At 37.7% G+C, this 17,290-nt stretch overlaps 1 protein-coding gene across 1 annotated transcript in view; it reads left to right on the plus strand.

The window, feature by feature from the left end:
* The first annotated feature begins 230 nt into the window (after positions 1 to 230).
* MAPRE2 (microtubule associated protein RP/EB family member 2) overlaps positions 231 to 17,290 on the plus strand; it is a 199,917-nt gene continuing 182,857 nt past the window's right edge. Inside the window, exon 1 of the mRNA XM_007487153.3 lies at positions 231 to 309. The gene's annotated coding sequence lies outside the window, so the exon portion shown is untranslated. The remainder of the gene's footprint in view (positions 310 to 17,290) is intronic.

Here is a 17,290-nt window from a genome sequence, read left to right on the forward strand (position 1 = left end):
TTTTCCACCCACCCCACGCCCTTCCCACAGCACCCTGTATCATGCGCGCACAGGAGAGCCCCGCTGGGCAGCGACCTTCCGCACCCAGATCTGCCTGGAAGGGGTATTGCTGGGCTTAGCCCTTTGCAGGGGAGGGTGGGGAGGACCCGCCCGGTGGCAGTGGCTGTGGCTACGGCTACGGCTGTGGCAGCAGCAACGGGTCACGTGGGGAGGCAGGGGCGGAGCGTCTAGGCGGGCACTGGGTGGGTGGAGAAAACAAAGCCCCCAGCTGTCAGCGGAGGGAGAGCGAAGGCAGCAGCAGAGGAGCAGGTGAGTCAAGTGCATTGAAAGCCCGGCGGGTACCCCCCTCGTGCCCTCTCCCCAACTCCGTACCCCCCGGAGCCTCATCCTTCTCCCTCAGCCTCCGGGTGCAGCGCAAAGGGATTGGCGACGGGGCGCGCCTGCCAGGGAGCTGAGCGGGGCAAGAAGTTGCGAATTGCTTCCCGGGGAGCTCCGGAGCGCGGAACCCGACGGCCCCCGCTGGCAGGCTCCCTCGGCCCCGCCACTGGTGTCTGCGTACCTCCTGAGGTCTGGGCAAACACCCGGGCTTGCCACGCTGGCAAGAGCCGTCTGCAGTGACCAGAGTTGGGCTGGGCTGGGAGACTGGAGTTGAGGGTTAGAGAACTGAGGGGCTCAGGGAGGCAGGGGAGGGCAGGACCAGCTTGGGCCCCTGACTCCTTAGTTTCAGTCGTCTTACCTGGACGCCGGGGGAACCAGTCATAGGGCGTGCAAAGTGCACCGGCGCTGACCGGGAAAGTCCTGCAAGGTTTAGGGACCCGCGACTCTGGAATCCTACAAGACTCTGCTTGCTGGGGTCTCACTCTTGCCCCCTATGTGCACACCGCCCCGGCCTTGGGATTGTCCCTACAGGGAAGCCTACGCTCGCTTTAGCCATGTCTGGCACCGGGTACCGACAGAATCTCTGGCTTCCCTTGGTGGCTGTTTATTTTAAAGGGTATGAAAGGGTGCGGGGGTTGGGGAGGGTTGCTCATTTTACTGGGCAGCCCCGGCTTTCACCGTGCTGCTCAGGCTCCGCGCGACTGAGGTGGAAAGGAAATTAATTGACTGGCTCATTAAAGTGAGAATTAAAGTGGCTCGGCTTGCCAGAAGCAGCTAGAGAGGTATGGCCAGAGCTGCTGAACTGCTCCCCACTCACCGCAAGAACCGACCCCCCCCCCCGCCCCATACCCTCGAAGAGGTCTCTGTCTGGCTTAAAATAGTCCTAGAAAGCCAGTGAAGTGGGGGACCATAGGAGAAAAGGGTAGACACAGGGTCCTTGAAGGACTTAGCAGGATCTCGAACGTGCCTGTGACTTTTGTGACTGGCCTGACTCGGTGTTCTGCTTTCTTCGTCACTACGCTTCCCCTTTTGGTTTCTGAGGGTCTTCTAAAAACGTTCTGAGGTTAACACGAAGTTACAAATAAGACTGGGTAAGAATGTTCCTCTTCTAGATCTCTTAAAGTGTACTTGGAAAAATTAGTCGGACCCCTGTTGTGGAAGGAATATCTAAACATTACTGTGACCTGAATATTATTTCTCAGTCCTGACCGTCTGTGCTAAAAGTGATTGCAAAATGTTTCTAGATTATCTCAGACCCGGGTTCTAATGATCTTTGGTGTCACTTTGTGACTAATTGAAATAAAGGGTTTGTCTTCAAACCCTAATACTAAGCCCACGGTTTGATGACTTAGTCTTTATTAGCATAGTATCGGCCCTTAGGCCAACTCTGAGGCTATTGAGGTATTGTTCCCGCATACCAAGGGTGTAGTTAGTTCTTATCTCAAGATTTATTGCCACTCTACTTCAAAAAGGACTAAAGGCTGCTTATAGAATACAAAGTAAGACTGGGTGATTAAGAACCGCAATCTAAGTTCTGCCCAGTAAAACTTATCTTGTTTAAAAGTCTAGGGACCTGGGTTTGAATGTTAGCTGTTACTTTAAATGTGTGACTTTGGCAAAGTCTATGTTCTGCTTTTAAGCATTTTAATTCATTTATAAAAGGAGAGGATTTCCTTTCAGCTCTAAATGGATAATCCATTAGGAAGAAGTATCTACAATCAGACACCTGAGGAGAACAGATTTCGACAATTTGCCTATGAATTTAGCTCTAAATTTTGTGGCTAATTGGAGAGAGACAGAGACTGAGACAGATCTAGAGAAAGAGCGAGAATATGATTCTTGTCTTACTAATGTCGCTTATGGCAGTGTCCCTCTTTTTGCCAGAGGGGTTTTCTGCCAAACTAATTTAAACATTAGGAATGAGAGATGTGTCAGCATTACCAAGTTTTGGAAATGTAGGGAGTGTCTCTGGCCCACATTGTATGAGCTTAACACAGGACACCTTGAACTGGAATACTGATGTTCTTAAAGAAGACTGAGCAAGGGAAAACTAGCAATGCCAAACAAAATGCCAGTTTGACTACTTGGGTAGGTAAAGAAAAAAGACATGCTGATAAATGAGTGCTGCCCATAGGATGCCTTGGAACAGGAAAACTGGGATTTTGAATGTTTCCAAGTCACCCTGTCTAATATCTTCCCCCTGGATTCTACTTCATGTTTAAAATTCTGAAAATTGCTATCAGAATGGCACCCAATTCTTGTACCATTGTTAAGGAACTGGTGGTGGAAACTTTACATGTGACTAAATGTCAAGAGTTGGTAAGAGGGTAAAACCTAACAGGGAATACAACTCGGCAGCCTGAGGGATTGATGAATGAGCACACTGTACTGTATTAGAGGTGGGGCTTGCTATCACTGTATAGGAAGTAATTATGGTTTAGAATATTTACACATACATACCAAACTCCTTTGGAAACTACATTATTGTTTGTTTGTTTTTAATGTCTAATCCTCAGTATGTTAACTTGTCAGAGCCTCTCCTGTATCAGCACCCTTTTACATATTTCATTTGGAACTCTTTGTAGTCAGGGGAAAAGCACAACCCTGACAGTTTCCCTTTACTCAGTGGGAGGCATTAAAAAGAAGGTTATGAAATTGCAACATATTTCTGTTAAACCATAAGACTTTCGGTTTGATTCAGAAGTACAGTAGATGAGTTGGTTCATTTATTTATTTTTTTAACCTTTACCTCTGCTTAGTATCAGTTCTAAAAGCAGAAGATCTACAAGGGATATAGGCAATTGGGGTAAAATGACTTGCCCTGGGTCACATAGCCAGGAAGAATCTAAGGCTAGATTTAAACTCAAATCCTTCCAACTCTCTATGACTGGTCCTCTGTGCTACCAAACTGCCTTGATGAGTTGGTTTATAATATTTTTATTGAGTATTTTCTTAAGTATTGGAAGACTCTGACTGCTTTTACATGAATGGTGTTCCTCCCTGTGTATGTAAGAACCCCTTCCATTTTTTATAAACATTTTTACATGTGACTAAATGTCAAGATGTTTATAAAATGTTTATAAAAATACATTTTTGTGTGTTTTATACTAAACCACTAGGGATAAGTAAGATAGCATAAAACAATAGTTTTGTGCTATATTATTTAAATATTCAATATAGCATATTGAATATATATCAATATTTCAAATCAAAATCAATATATCAAATATTCAATAATATAATATTCAAATTATTCAAATAGCATTAGATTTGAAAACAGAAGGGGAGGGGGTCAAAATGGCTTGACCACTTAACTATGTGACCTTGGATATATCACTGAAATCCTCTGACCCTTTGGTCTTCATTGTGTAACAAGAAAGTTGATCTATGATTTAGGCTGGTCCTTAGGTAATAGTGTCCATTACATTCGTAGGTGTTTAGTAAAGTCTTACCTATTGATTGATTGGTTAGTTGGTTAATGAGATGATATCTAAGGCCTTTTTTCAAAATTAAACATAGACCCTGTAATAGGATGTATTCAAGTATAAATTGCTCTGCTTGGCTCTAGTCAATAGTTTTAATCCTTATATTACTTAAGAACCCCAAAATGCAATCCTGAATCTAATGTCCTTCAGTCTGCCAAAAAAACATGATTTTATTGGTAGGGGTACTTTTTCTACCATTAAAATCACATTCCCTCCATCCCTTAGTAAATGATCTGAGTTACTGTGATTGACTACTTATCATTCAGTGACTAGTTATCTAGTTATTAATCTCTCTGGGCTGGGTCTTCAAGTGATAATTGCATAGTCTTTGACTGGAGTTCTAAAAATCTTTCCATCTTGGAATACATATGTAGAATTTGTGGGATAGCCTCACAGACTCCAGGGTCACCTCTATGATACAATGAGGCATCAGAAGAGGCCTACATGGGAGGGCATTTATTTAACTCCTCTAATTTTGGAAATTGTTACAGGGAAAAAAAAAAACAGGCAACTAGGTGGCACAGTGAGTGGTAGAGTGCCAGGTCTGAAGTCAGAAGACCTAAATTCAAATGCAACCTCAGACACTAGGTGTGTGCCTCTGGGAAAGTCACTTAACCCTATTTGCCTCAGTTTTCTCATCTATAAAATGAGCTGGAGAAGGAAATGGCAAATTACTCCATTATCTTTGCCAGGAAAAACCCCAAAGGGGTCACAAAGTGTTGGACATGACTGAAATGATAAACAACAGGCCAAAAAAGGTTATTTCATTCCCATAATATATGATAAATGTGTAAATTTGATGCTGAGGATTTACCCAAAGGCATACTTTATTTTCTTAAACTTTACTATTGTTGTTCAATTTTTATGCCTCAAATCTCATCCTTTCCATTGTTACCATTTTCTGAGCTATTTTTAACTTTTTCCTTTTAATGTTTCCATTATACTGGACCTCTTCCAACTCAAATCTCATTTATTCTCATCCTTGGAATTTAGAATATAGCATTTCACAGGATCATAGAGCTAGAGGGGACTTTAGAAACCATATAGACCAACTTCTTCATTTTTCAAATACAGAAACTGAGACACAAAGAGAGTAAAGGACTGGTTAGTCTATTGTCAGGCAGGCAAATAGGTGTCAGGGTTTGGATTTGAGCCATCATCCTTTGACTCCAGAATGAGTATTCTTTTCTCTATATAGAGATTATATCTTTGAGTTTGGGATAATATTAAATAGTAATTGCTCCAGGCCTCATAGAACCCTAACTTTTGTCAGCTCACTTAAACACTTAAAACCTCATTTGTCCTATATGTATAAAATGAGGGATATTGGAAAGATGGTCCCATCTAGCTCTGAATCTATAATCCCAAAGGAAGAATAAGCTACCACCCAGACACCTGAGAAAAGAGTAGATTTCCACAGCCAAGGAGTGAATTTAGTTCCTAAGTTTTCTGATAGTTAAAATGAAAAGGAAAATGATATTTATTTTTAAGAATGTCATTTCTGGGACTATCCAGGAGGAGGGGGGCAGAGAATATACTATTCCTCACTTCATCCTGTGATATTATCTGCCCTCTGCTTCTCCATTTATTCGCACAGTTTTCAAGGTAAACTTCACTTTTTTCTTTTTTGAGACAGAAAACACTGTTTTTTTGTTTTTTGTTTTTTGTTTTTTGTTTTTTTGTACAAAGAACTTCTGGATAAGGAGACTGTAACAGTATAAGTTGGCACCTACTCTGCAATTTATAGTTTTACAATGTTGCCTGGAGCACTGAGAAAGTCAGTGACTTTGCCACTTTGCCAGTCATACAATCAGTACCAGAGGCAGAACTTGAATCTAGATTTTCCTTACTCATCCCTCAGCTTTTAATAACCATGATGAGCTACCCCTTCCCCAAACTTATTCCCTAACTTAACCTGTGCAAAACAAAGAGTTTGAAAAATGGTATTACATGCAATTAAATTTGCTCCAAAATTTTAAAATTAATCTATTCTTTGGGCAGCTAGGCAACACAGTGGATAGAATAACTGATTGGGAGACAAGAAGACCTAAGTTCAAATATGACCTCAGATATTCTTAGCTGTGTGACCCTGAGCAAGTCACTTAACACTGTTTGCCTCAGTTTCTTTATCTGTGAAATGACCTGGAGAGGGAAATGGCAAACCACCCCAGTATCTTTGCCAAGAAAACCCCAAATGGGGTCATGAAGAGTAGACATGACTGAAAAACAACAAATTAAAAGAAGTGAAAATAAACAAAAAGTAATCTTAAGGAATAGTAATCAATAATCTGCTTAATGTTCTTTCATGAGAAGTAACCATGAATATGAGATTTTCTTCTCCTTTGCAGTTCACTCATGTCCAGCTCTTTATGACTTCATTTGGGGTTTTCTTGGCAAAGATACTAGGGTGGTTTGCCATTTCCTTCTCTAACTTGTTTTATAGATGAGGAAACCGAGGCAAACAGGAATAAATGACTTGCCCAGGGTCACATAGCTAGGGAATGTCAAAGATCAAGTCTTCCTGACTTAGGTCCAGTGCCCTGTCCATTGTGCCACCTACCTGCTTTATTTTGAATTTAGCAATTTGCAAAATTATATACATATGTCCAGGTAACATATATCAATTCTGTACATTTCCAAATTATCTACAAATGATTTTCTCATCATTTTTGATGATCCATAGTAAAGTACATATACTCACGTAGTGACATAAAATTTCATGGTTTGATGGCTTTAGATCTGAAAGGAACCTTAAAAATTATATTGTCCAAACTCCTCATTTTATTGACAAGGACACCGAAACTCAGAATGATACAGTCTAAATTTGAAGACAGCCCCTTGACTCCAAAGACTCTAATAGCTTTACTATGCTATTTCTCATGAATATGGATTTTATACATACATACATGCATACACACATATATGTACATATATACATATATATGGAGAGAGAGAGATTTTATGGGGGGAAAACATTGCTTAGCAAATGAAAAACAAATGAGTAGAGGGAGAATGGTTACTTTAATTAAGGGTGTGAGAGAGAGGTCATTTACTAGCACACTGAGCACTGAGTCAGACCTGGTTCTGCTACTCCCTAGCTTTGTGACCACAGGCAAGTCACTTTATCTCCCTGGGCCTTGATTTCCCTATCTGTAAAATGAGGGTGTTAAGGTGGCTAATTTCTAAGCTCAATTCCAAGTCTAGCATTCTTTCATTCTTTGTGACTAGTACAAGTCTTTCATAATGTGCATTTGCAAGTACTTTTGTAAGCTATGGCTATGCTAATTGTAAATCCATTATCTATTCATTAAATCAGGACTTCAAACTGAGGTAATCTGTTACAAAGAAAAGGTGCAACATGTAATGGTAATAAAATGACATTTTAAAAATTTGCAATTCATACTTTTTACTAATTTGTATGGGCACTTTTTTTAAACCATTGATTAATCCAATCCATTTTACCAATGATTAAGTTATCCTCTGAACTTAAATGGTCATCATAGCTTAACTTAACCTGAAACTTAACTAAGGTAGAATATCCAGCTCTGATATTTCTTTTTTTTTTTAATAATATCTTATTTGATTATTTCCAAGCATTATTCATTAAAGACAAAGATCATTTTCTTTTCCTCCCCCCCACCCCCCATAGCCGACGCGTGGTATCACACTGGGTATCACATGTGTTCTTGATTCGAACCCATTGTCATGTTGTTAGTATTTGCATTAGAGTGTTCCTTTAGAGTCTCTCCTCTGTCATGTCCCCTCATCCAGCTCTGATATTTCACATCTGCTAATTCAACAAAATGTGAACAGCAAATCTATAACATACAGTAGGAACATTAAAATTACAGTAAGAGAATTTTACTTAGTTGAAATTATCAGTACATTTGCTTCCAGAAAAATTCATTTACAACACCACATACTGGAAAGAAAAAATGACTTATTGTTGATTTATATTAAGGACAAATAAATAAATAGTAAAATTCTCTCTGACTCCCTCTGCTCCATTAATTCCAATGCAACACATTCCACTTATTAAAATGGTTCAACACTAATTTAAAACATTTTTTCCTCAATTTTTCCACTTAATGATGAGACAATGAATGTTTCTGAATTAAATATACCTATTACAGCTCTTCTAATCCCCACAGAGTATTTTCCTATCCAATCATTTGTGTACTAATTTGAAGAAGCAAGTTGGTTTCATAAATTAATTGGTATGGTCAGAAGGTAAGTTTCTAAATCTAATAAATACCAATAACTGCAACACCTGTTCTTATAAGGCTAGGACATTGAATCTATAGATCTAAATCTGGAAAATATCCTAGAAATAATTTAAACTATACAAGCAATGTTATTAACAGTTGACAGCTCTCTGACTGTGTTAACAATAATGATCCCTCTTCTTCAAAATATATGTGAAATTATAGAATTAGGGTGATTTGTAAAAATCTAATGCATGTGTTTGCTGTTAGAAGGCAAATTCTTTGAGGGTTGAATTGTTTCATTCTTTGTACTTTGTACCTAGCCTGGTACCTACTATATAGTAGATACTTATTAAGGGCTTGTTAATTAATAAAAAAAATTATTAAGCACCTTCTATGTGCCAGTCACTGTGCTAAGTACTGGGGATAAAAAAAGAGACAAAAGACAGCTCCTGCCCTCAAGAAGCTTACAGAATCTACTGTTACATTGCAAGTAGGCAGATTTAAGTTCAACCTATAGAAAAATTTTCTAATCATTAGAGCTATGCAAAAGTATAACAGGCTGTTTTTTTAAATGAAAAAAAAATTTCCCCATAGTTACATGATTCATGTTGTGTCCCTCCTCTCTTCCCTCCCTCCTCCCAAAGTTGACAAACAATTCAACTGGGTTATACATATATTATCACTCAAAACATATTGTTCAGTTTTGTAAGAGAGTAATCTTTTTAAACCTAAACCCCAAATCACATACCCAAATAAACAAGTGATAAATCATATGTTTTTCTTCTGCATTTCTATTCCCACAGTTTTTCTCTAGATGTGGAGAGCATTCTTTCTCATAAGTCCCTCCTAATTGTCCTAACAGGCTGTTTTGAAAGAGAATTCTTTACTGGTAGAGATCTTTAGGCAAATACAGGATGACCATTTGGTGGAGAAGTTGAAGATGAAATTTCCATTCAGTCACAGGTTGAAAGAGTTACCTCCAGAGGTTCTTTCAAATCTTTGCTTCTGTAATTTTTCTCTGGAACTATGTATGTACATATTTGTCACTTTTATATCCAGAGAAACTCATTTGCTGACTGCAACAAATTGTTGAATTGTACTATTAAGCACTCTTCAAAATGAGAATCAACAATAATCATTCAATTAACATTATTAAACACCTACTATATGTCAGACACTGTACCCAGTATTAGGGATACAGAAACAAATGGGGAAGGGACAGCCCCTACTCTCAAGAAGCTTACATTCTAATAGGGGAAAGCAGGTATCTGGTCACAGATATCGAAGAATAGAGAAGGAGTAAGGATAGGGACTGGGTCTGTGATTTCACTGATACAGGAAACTCCCAGATGAGTAAATTCCCTCTATTATTTCACACTAACTCCCTTTCTGCAATTCATGGTCTCAGAGAGCTGCCTAGAGCACTGAGAAGTTAAGTGACTTGCACACCCAAAGTCACACAGTCAGTAAGTTTAAGAGCCAAAACCTGAGACTAATTGTTGCTTTGAGTCAGCTTTTTATCCTCTTTACCACATGGCCTCATATATATATATACACACACACACACATTTATATAAAGAGAGAGAGAATATGTGTGTTTGTGTCTATATATGTGTGTATGTGGGTATACACATACTCAGTGATTTCAGGTTTGCGATACATTTATAACTGGGGGAGTCAAAAAAGTCTTGTTGAGAGAACAAGTTATTACTGAGTACATCTAGCATATAAGATGAATATTTTGGAGAAGAGAAATCCCAACAAAGCAAATTTAGCCTGTCCTTGCTTCAAAGGTTAAAATTAAGAGTATATTTTCACAATTTAGAGCTGTGAGATTTGTGATGTAGCCTTCCCTGAGTTAGTGTTTTCAACCCTCAGTGTTTATTCTAGATATTTTGTTTTGACTGTATCACTTAAGTTCATACCAAATATGGAAACTAATTTACCACTACTGCAACTCAATGCTTTATTTTTCCAGAAAGAATATATTTTATCTTAAGAAAATGAAACCACAAACAGATTTTTACTTAGGTTAAACTTTGGCTGATGATATTCAGTAACTTCAGAGAAAATAAATACAATTATTAACCATCATCAAGAATTATTCTTGGGGACAGTTAGGTGGCACAGCGGATAGAATGCCAGGCCTGGAGTCAGGAGAACCCTTGTTCAAATCCTGGCCTCAGATTCTTCCTAGCTATGTGACCTTGGGAAAATTGCTTTAACTCCATTTGTCTAGCCTTTACCCTTCTGTCTTAAAAGCACAAAGTAAAAGTTTAAAAAATAAATATATTTAAAAGAGTGATTCTACATTATTTTATAGATAGCTTTGATCCTGATTGGAATTTAGCTGAAAAATAGTCTAATGGCATGCCTCATTTTGTTTTATTTTTAATACTTTTTTTTTAAACCGTAGGGTTTTGTTTGTTTGTTTGTTTTTGTTTTTATATTAAAACCCTTACCTTCCATCTTGGAGTCAATACTGTGTATTGGCTCCAAGGCAGAAGAGTGGTAAGGGCTAGGCAATGGGGGTCAAGTGACTTGCCCAGGGTCACACAGCTGGGAAGTGTCTGAGGCTAGATTTGAACCCAGGACCTCCAGTCTCTGGGCCTGGCTCTCAATCCACTGAGCCACCCAGCTGCTCCCTATTTTTAATATTCTGAATATTTAGGCAGAACATGGAGTTTGCATTGGATTTTAGATAAACATTAGTTCATTTGTTCTGCACAACCTCTGTAGAAATGTTATTAAATAAAAACTGAATAAAGCACATTTGAAATTGAGAAACATAGAATAATTTTATTAGTTAAAAACTTGTTTAAAATTACTTAAGGAGGTATCTTTACAAAACTTTTGTCTATTAAAAGAACTACTTTTTTACATCCTAGACTGGTAGTTTTTAACTGATAGGTCATAACCATTTATAATTTTTAAAAAACAGTTCTTATTAGTTTTGTGGTCACAGATCTTATTTTAAATGTTTTAAAAATCACCAATCTAGTTTATAAAACAATAAAATACATAAGAATGTAAAGGAAAGTGATTCTAATGTAGAATATATTTAGAATTAAATGTTTAAAAACCATAAATTCTTGGTCTCCAGATAAAGAAGCCTTCTTTACAAGTCTCAGTGATAGTGTCTCTCTCTCTCTCTCTCTCTCTCTCTCTCTCTCTCTCTCTCTCTCTCTCTCTCTCTCTCTCTCTCTCTCTCTCTCTCTCTCTCTCTCTCTCTCTCTCTCTCTCTCTCTCTCTCTCTCTCTCTCTCTCTCTCTCTCTCTCTCACTGTGATTCCCAGCACCCAAATCAGTTCCTTTATTTATTTATTCATTTATTTATTTCCATTTGAATTAGTTTAATACAATTTAGAACATTATTCCTTGGTTACAATAATCACATTATTCCCCTCCCTTCCCGCAGCTGACGCCCAATTTCATTGGGTATTACTTGTGTCCTTGATCAGAACCTATTTCCATGTTGTTGATGTTTGCACTAGGATGTTCATTTAGAGTCTATATTCCCAATCATATCCCCATCAACCCATGTGATCAAGCAGTTGTTTTTCTTCTGTGTTTCTACTCCCACAGTGCTTCCTCTGAATGTGGATAGTGGTTTTTCTCATAGATTCCTCCTAGTTGTTCAAGATCACTGCATTGCCACTAAAGGAGAAGTCCATTATATTCGATTGTACCACAGTGTGTCAGTCTCTGTGTACAATGTTCTCCTGGTTCTGCTCCTCTCACTCTGCATCACTTCCTGGAGGTCATTCCAGTCCCCATGGAATTCCTCCACTTTATTATTCCTTTTAGCACAATAGAATTCCATCACCAACATATACCACAATTTGTTCAGCCATTCCCCAATAGAAGGGCATCCCCTCATTTTCCAATTTTTGGCCACCACAAAGAACGCAGCTATGAATATTCCTGTACAAGTCTTTTTCCTTATTATCTCTTTGGGGTACAAACCCAGCAGTGCTATGCCTGGATCAAAGGGCAGATAGTCTTTTAGCACCCTTTGGGCATAGTTCCAAATTGCCCTCCAGAATGGTTGGACCAATTCACAACTCCACCAGCAATGCATTAGTGTCCCCACTTTGCCACATCCCCTCCAGCATTCATTACTTTCCTTTGCTGTCATGTTAGCCAATCTGCTAGGTGTGAGGTGATACCTCAGAGTTGTTTTGATTTGCATTTCTCTGATTATAAGAGATTTAGAACACTTTTTCATGTGCTTATTAATAGTTTTGATTTCTTTAACTGAAAATTGCCTATTCATGTCCCTTACCCATTTATCAATTGGAGAATGGCTTGGATGTGTGTGTATTTTTTAATCTATAAATGACTGAGTGCCAAAGTAAGATTTGAAAGTTTACAGATGGGTTTTACCTTCTTCTCAACACTGGTAGTAATGGTATAGAGATTTTCTTCTGAGGTAATTTAAATCTGTTAGTGAAACTCACAAAGTAATTGAAAAACCAGCTACTAAACAGAACCCATATATATCACTGCCAAACTGGGCTGTCACAGGCTAACTGAAATAAAATTAACACTCCCCTCCCTCACAGAACAATGTAGATTCTAACAAGTTTTCACCCTCTTCACTCATACAACTTTTAGGTTTAGAGAGTTGTCTGGACTTTGAAAGGTTAATTTGTCCTGGGTTACAGAGCTACTATGTGTCAGAGGTAGCATTTGGGCCAAGGTCCTCTTGTCTTGAAACTTAAGCGATTAACCCCTTCTCGATACAATGCTTCTTCTCTGACCCTGAGTACACAAAGAAAATTCAACTGAGTTTTTTTAATGAAAAAAAAAGCAATGACAATTTCTCCTAGCTCAATAATAATACATGCATAAATATGCAAAAAAATAATAAAGTGGAGCACTAAAGTAAACTGTTGGTGGAACAGTGAACTGATTTAACCATTTTAGAAGACAACCTGGAATTATGCCCAGAGAGTTATAAAACTGTGTCTACCTTTTGACCCAGAAACTTCACTATTAGACTTATTTCTTGAGGTGAACAGAGGAAAAGGAAAAGAACCTATATGTTCTAAAATATATAGCAGCTTTCTTTATGTTGGCAAAGAACTGGAAATTGAGGGGAGGCCCACCACAAATTGTGGTATATGATTGTGAAGGAATATTACTGTGTTTTAAGAAATAATGAATAGGTTAATTTGGGGGGGAAAACTATGAAAAAACCTATAGGAAATTTTGAAGAGTGAAATGAGCAAAACCAAGAGGACATTGCATACAATAATAGAAGTATTATTTGAAGAATGACTTAAGTCCACCTACAGGGAAAGAAATAATAAACAGAACCAAGAATTTTATATATACATACATATTTTTGTCACATAATGCCTTCTCTAGTATAGGAAGGTAGTTATATGAGAATATTAAAAAAATTTAAAACACATAGGAGAGAGGCAACAAACTGGCTATAGAGAAAAGCATAGAGGAAGGACGTCCCTTGTTCAAATGTGGCCTCAGATATTTCCTATCCCTGTGACCTTGGGCAAGTCATTTAATCCCAATTGCCTTGCTCTTACCATAGTTCTGCCTTAAAACCAATACACAGTATTGATTCTAAGACAGTAGTTTTAATAATATAAATAAATTTCATCTGTAATATGAAAGATGACCATCACTAAAGTTCTTTCTCTGAAGCTCTGAATATAGGAACTGAAGAAATTGCCCATTAATTTACTTTGTAGGACATTTAGATAACATATTTTATTCTTTCACAGATATTATAACAACATAGCTTTATAGAGTAACTCACAATAGTACTTGCTTATTTTGTTGTTCTCAAATTAGTAAATATTTAAGAACCTACTTAGCTAAGCACTGGCAAAAATTGAGTTAACTACACTGACATTTAATTTTTCAAAAAGGTAAGGCTGATGTTTATTTTAATTTGACAGCATGTCTAAATATGCCCCAACTGTAGATTCTATGGGTAGAGATACTATTTTCTGATTGGGCACATCAAGAATTTTTGTCAGCTAGTATCATTCTCTCCTTGCTCACAACCCCATGTCATATTCCAAGTCAGTTCTGCCATTATAATGAAAAAGATGGGTTAGAAAAGTCAGTTATGATGTTTAAACTCTCCTTTAGAGATTAGATAAACACTTAAAACAGGTGCAAAAGTAGATTGCAACTTAATTTGCATCAGCTAAGATCACATTTCCTAATGCTGATTCTTTCCACCTCTCCAACCCTTTCTGGAGTTCAATTCAGGCATCATTGAGAAAGGCTGGGTTTTCCACAAATACAGAAAGAGAAAGAGGAAATTGCTATGAAATATTTAAAATGTTAATTGGTGAAAGGAGAAACAGTTTGATATCTTTGGCATCTACATTTGATATTCTTTTAGACAAGAGACTTTTTGGTGGGGGTGCTATATATTTAGAATCATATAATGTTAGAACTGAAAGGGACTTGAGTAAAAACCATCTAGTCTAACCCATTCATTTTTGAGATAAGAAAATTGAGAGCCAGAGAAAGTAAATGATTTGCCCAAAGATAGCAGCAGAGAATCCAAACCTGCTGACTTATAAAGCAGTCCTCTTCCCATCATACCATAATGCCTCTCCAATTACTTTGCCAGATATTCAATGCCTCTTTAGAAAAAAGCCTCATTTTACCTTTTAAACTCCATTTTAATTGATTTTCTTAATGAGATGAGTTGGATAGTTGAGTTCAATGTTGATGGGGCCTAGAATTGTAAGAGACCTGAGAGATGATCTAGTTCAACCTTTTCATCTTATGAATCGGGATAATGAGGCATCTAAATGCTAAGAGATTAAATGACTTGCCCAAAGTCACACAGGTTCATAGAATAGTAAGGAATGAACTTAAAGTCCTTTGATTCTTTTGAAGGAGAAGCATTAAAATCATATCCATCTTCTTGGTCTGGATTTGTTATCGGGAAGCCTTTCTACAATATGTAGTCTTTCTTTTTTTTTTAGTCTCTTCTCTCTTAACATCAAATATTCTAAAAAAAAAATTTTTTTTTAACTCTTACCTTCTCTTAACATCTACAGTAAGTGTGCGTTCCAAGGCTAGAAGAGTGCTAAGGGCTAGGCAGTTGGGGTTAAGAGACTTGCCCAGGGTCACAAATCTAGGAAATATCTGAGGCCAGTTTAAAATCCAAGTCCTCCAGACTCTAGGCTTGGCAGTACCCAATGAGCCACTTAACTCCTCCAAGGTATAGTCTTAAAGAGTTGACTTTGCTGATGTGAATTAAATAAGTTCACTAGAATTAAAGAGCCAGAATGTTTGAGGCAAGACTTGAGCTCTTCTCTTCCTTACTCCCAGGTTAATTTTAACTAGATTTTATCATACTTCCTCTTCACAAACTGCACTGTTAAGTTAAATACCCTATTTAATGTTTTATTTCTTTGTAGAAATCTGAGATTGCTTTAAGCACAGCTGCTCTGTTGCTTAAGCTGTGCTCAAGGAATTGAGCATAATTTTATTACTGATAGATTGCATATGGCACTCAGTGCAGTACCAAATTTTGGAGTCTCCCTTCCTCATAGAAACAGTGAATTGTTCCAGACTTCTAAACAATGAATTCCTTGTGGCCATGCATCCACTTCTATGAATTCTAATTACAGAAGTTCATTCCTCCAGAATTTTGTGCTTTTTGGCTTGTCAGTAAATTACTTAACAAGATCAGCTACCTAAGTATACCTAAGGCTTTGAATTTTTCAAAACATTTTTAAGTTTCACAGAAAATCACAAAGATTATAAATTATCATCATGATCAAATTATTTTGTAGAAGTGACTGAAAATTTCTTCTACCACCAGACATTGGTTTTGCTTTCAGAAGGCATGACTATCAGAAATTTAAATTGCATTTTGGGTCCATTGAAACTGAAAAATATATGACGTTAGTTTATGTTAATAGCAATATTTTCAGTTTGTGGTACCTGCCTATGCCTGATACATGGTGTCTGTATGACCAGTACCTAAAGCAACTCTATCCTAATGCTGTCAGTTGCAGAGCAAGTACCAACAATTATAGGTAGCCAGTGAAATCATAGATCTGGTTCAAAAGAAAAAAGAATGGCCAGATTGAGTACTTAAAGGAACTTCTTTAGCATATTTGAATACATGTCAAGAGTTGTAGAATTTTAGAGCTGGAAGGAACCTTAATGAACTATTTAATCCAACTCCCTTACTTTATAGCTCAGGAAAATGAAACCAAAAAAAGTTGTCCCAAATCAAAAACTAGCACAGTTAGGAGAAATCGGGTTTCTTCTTGTCTTTTGGGCTAAAATTCTAGAAGGGATTTTGATGATTACTCCTTGTTCTTACTTATCCAGGCTTTGAGCTGTTAGTAAATGAAAGCATCTCTTTGAGCAATTCAGAGTCAGCTGTTGCTGTTGTTCAGTCCTGTTTTGATGGCCCTATTTGGGATTTTCTTGGCAAAGATAGTGGAGTGCTTTGTCATTTTCTTCTACAGCTCATTTTATAGATGAGGAAATTGAGGCAGAGTTAAGTGATTTGCCCAGGGTTAAACATCTATTAAGTGCCTGAAACCAGATTTAAACTCATGAAAATTAGTCTTCTTGACTCCAGGCTAGGTACCCTATCCATTGTGCCACCTAACTGGAGTCAGAACCACTTGGGTTCAAATTGCACTTTAGACATTTACTAGCTCCATTACCCTGGGCAAAATCTTTACCTCTTTGGGCTTCTGTTTCCTTCTTTATAAAATGAGAGGTGCTTACAATTAGTGGTCTTTAAGATCCCTTCCAGTTCTCTGTTTCCAAGTAGGTCTTGAATAAACAGCATGGAACAGCCTAAGGAAAAAAAAAAAACTGTAATGTTTGTTAACTATTAGTCTTGTAGAACTGTACTCTTCCATTCCTCTACTCCCTCTTCCTGTTATGATGGAAGAGGATGGAATTATCATGATAGCAGAGCATCCAAAAAATTTAGAACAAGGCAGTGAAGAGCCTTCCTGCCTCATGTTTGATGAATTTATAGCTTCTTTCTTAGACCTTGAGATACAGGAGATTCTAATCATTCAAAAAATAAGAAAGCACCCATACCAGAGCTATCCCAGCCCATTTGTCTCAAAAGGAAACCATAAGTTCCTTGATAGTGATTGAATGGGGTGAGTAGGTGGTTCAATGGATAGATTGGTCCCAGAGTCAAGAAGATTTGAGTTCAAATCTGTTCTCATACACTGACTGGGTG

Source organism: Monodelphis domestica, chromosome 3, assembly GCF_027887165.1.
Source record: "Monodelphis domestica isolate mMonDom1 chromosome 3, mMonDom1.pri, whole genome shotgun sequence".
Lineage (NCBI taxonomy): Eukaryota > Metazoa > Chordata > Mammalia > Didelphimorphia > Didelphidae > Monodelphis > Monodelphis domestica.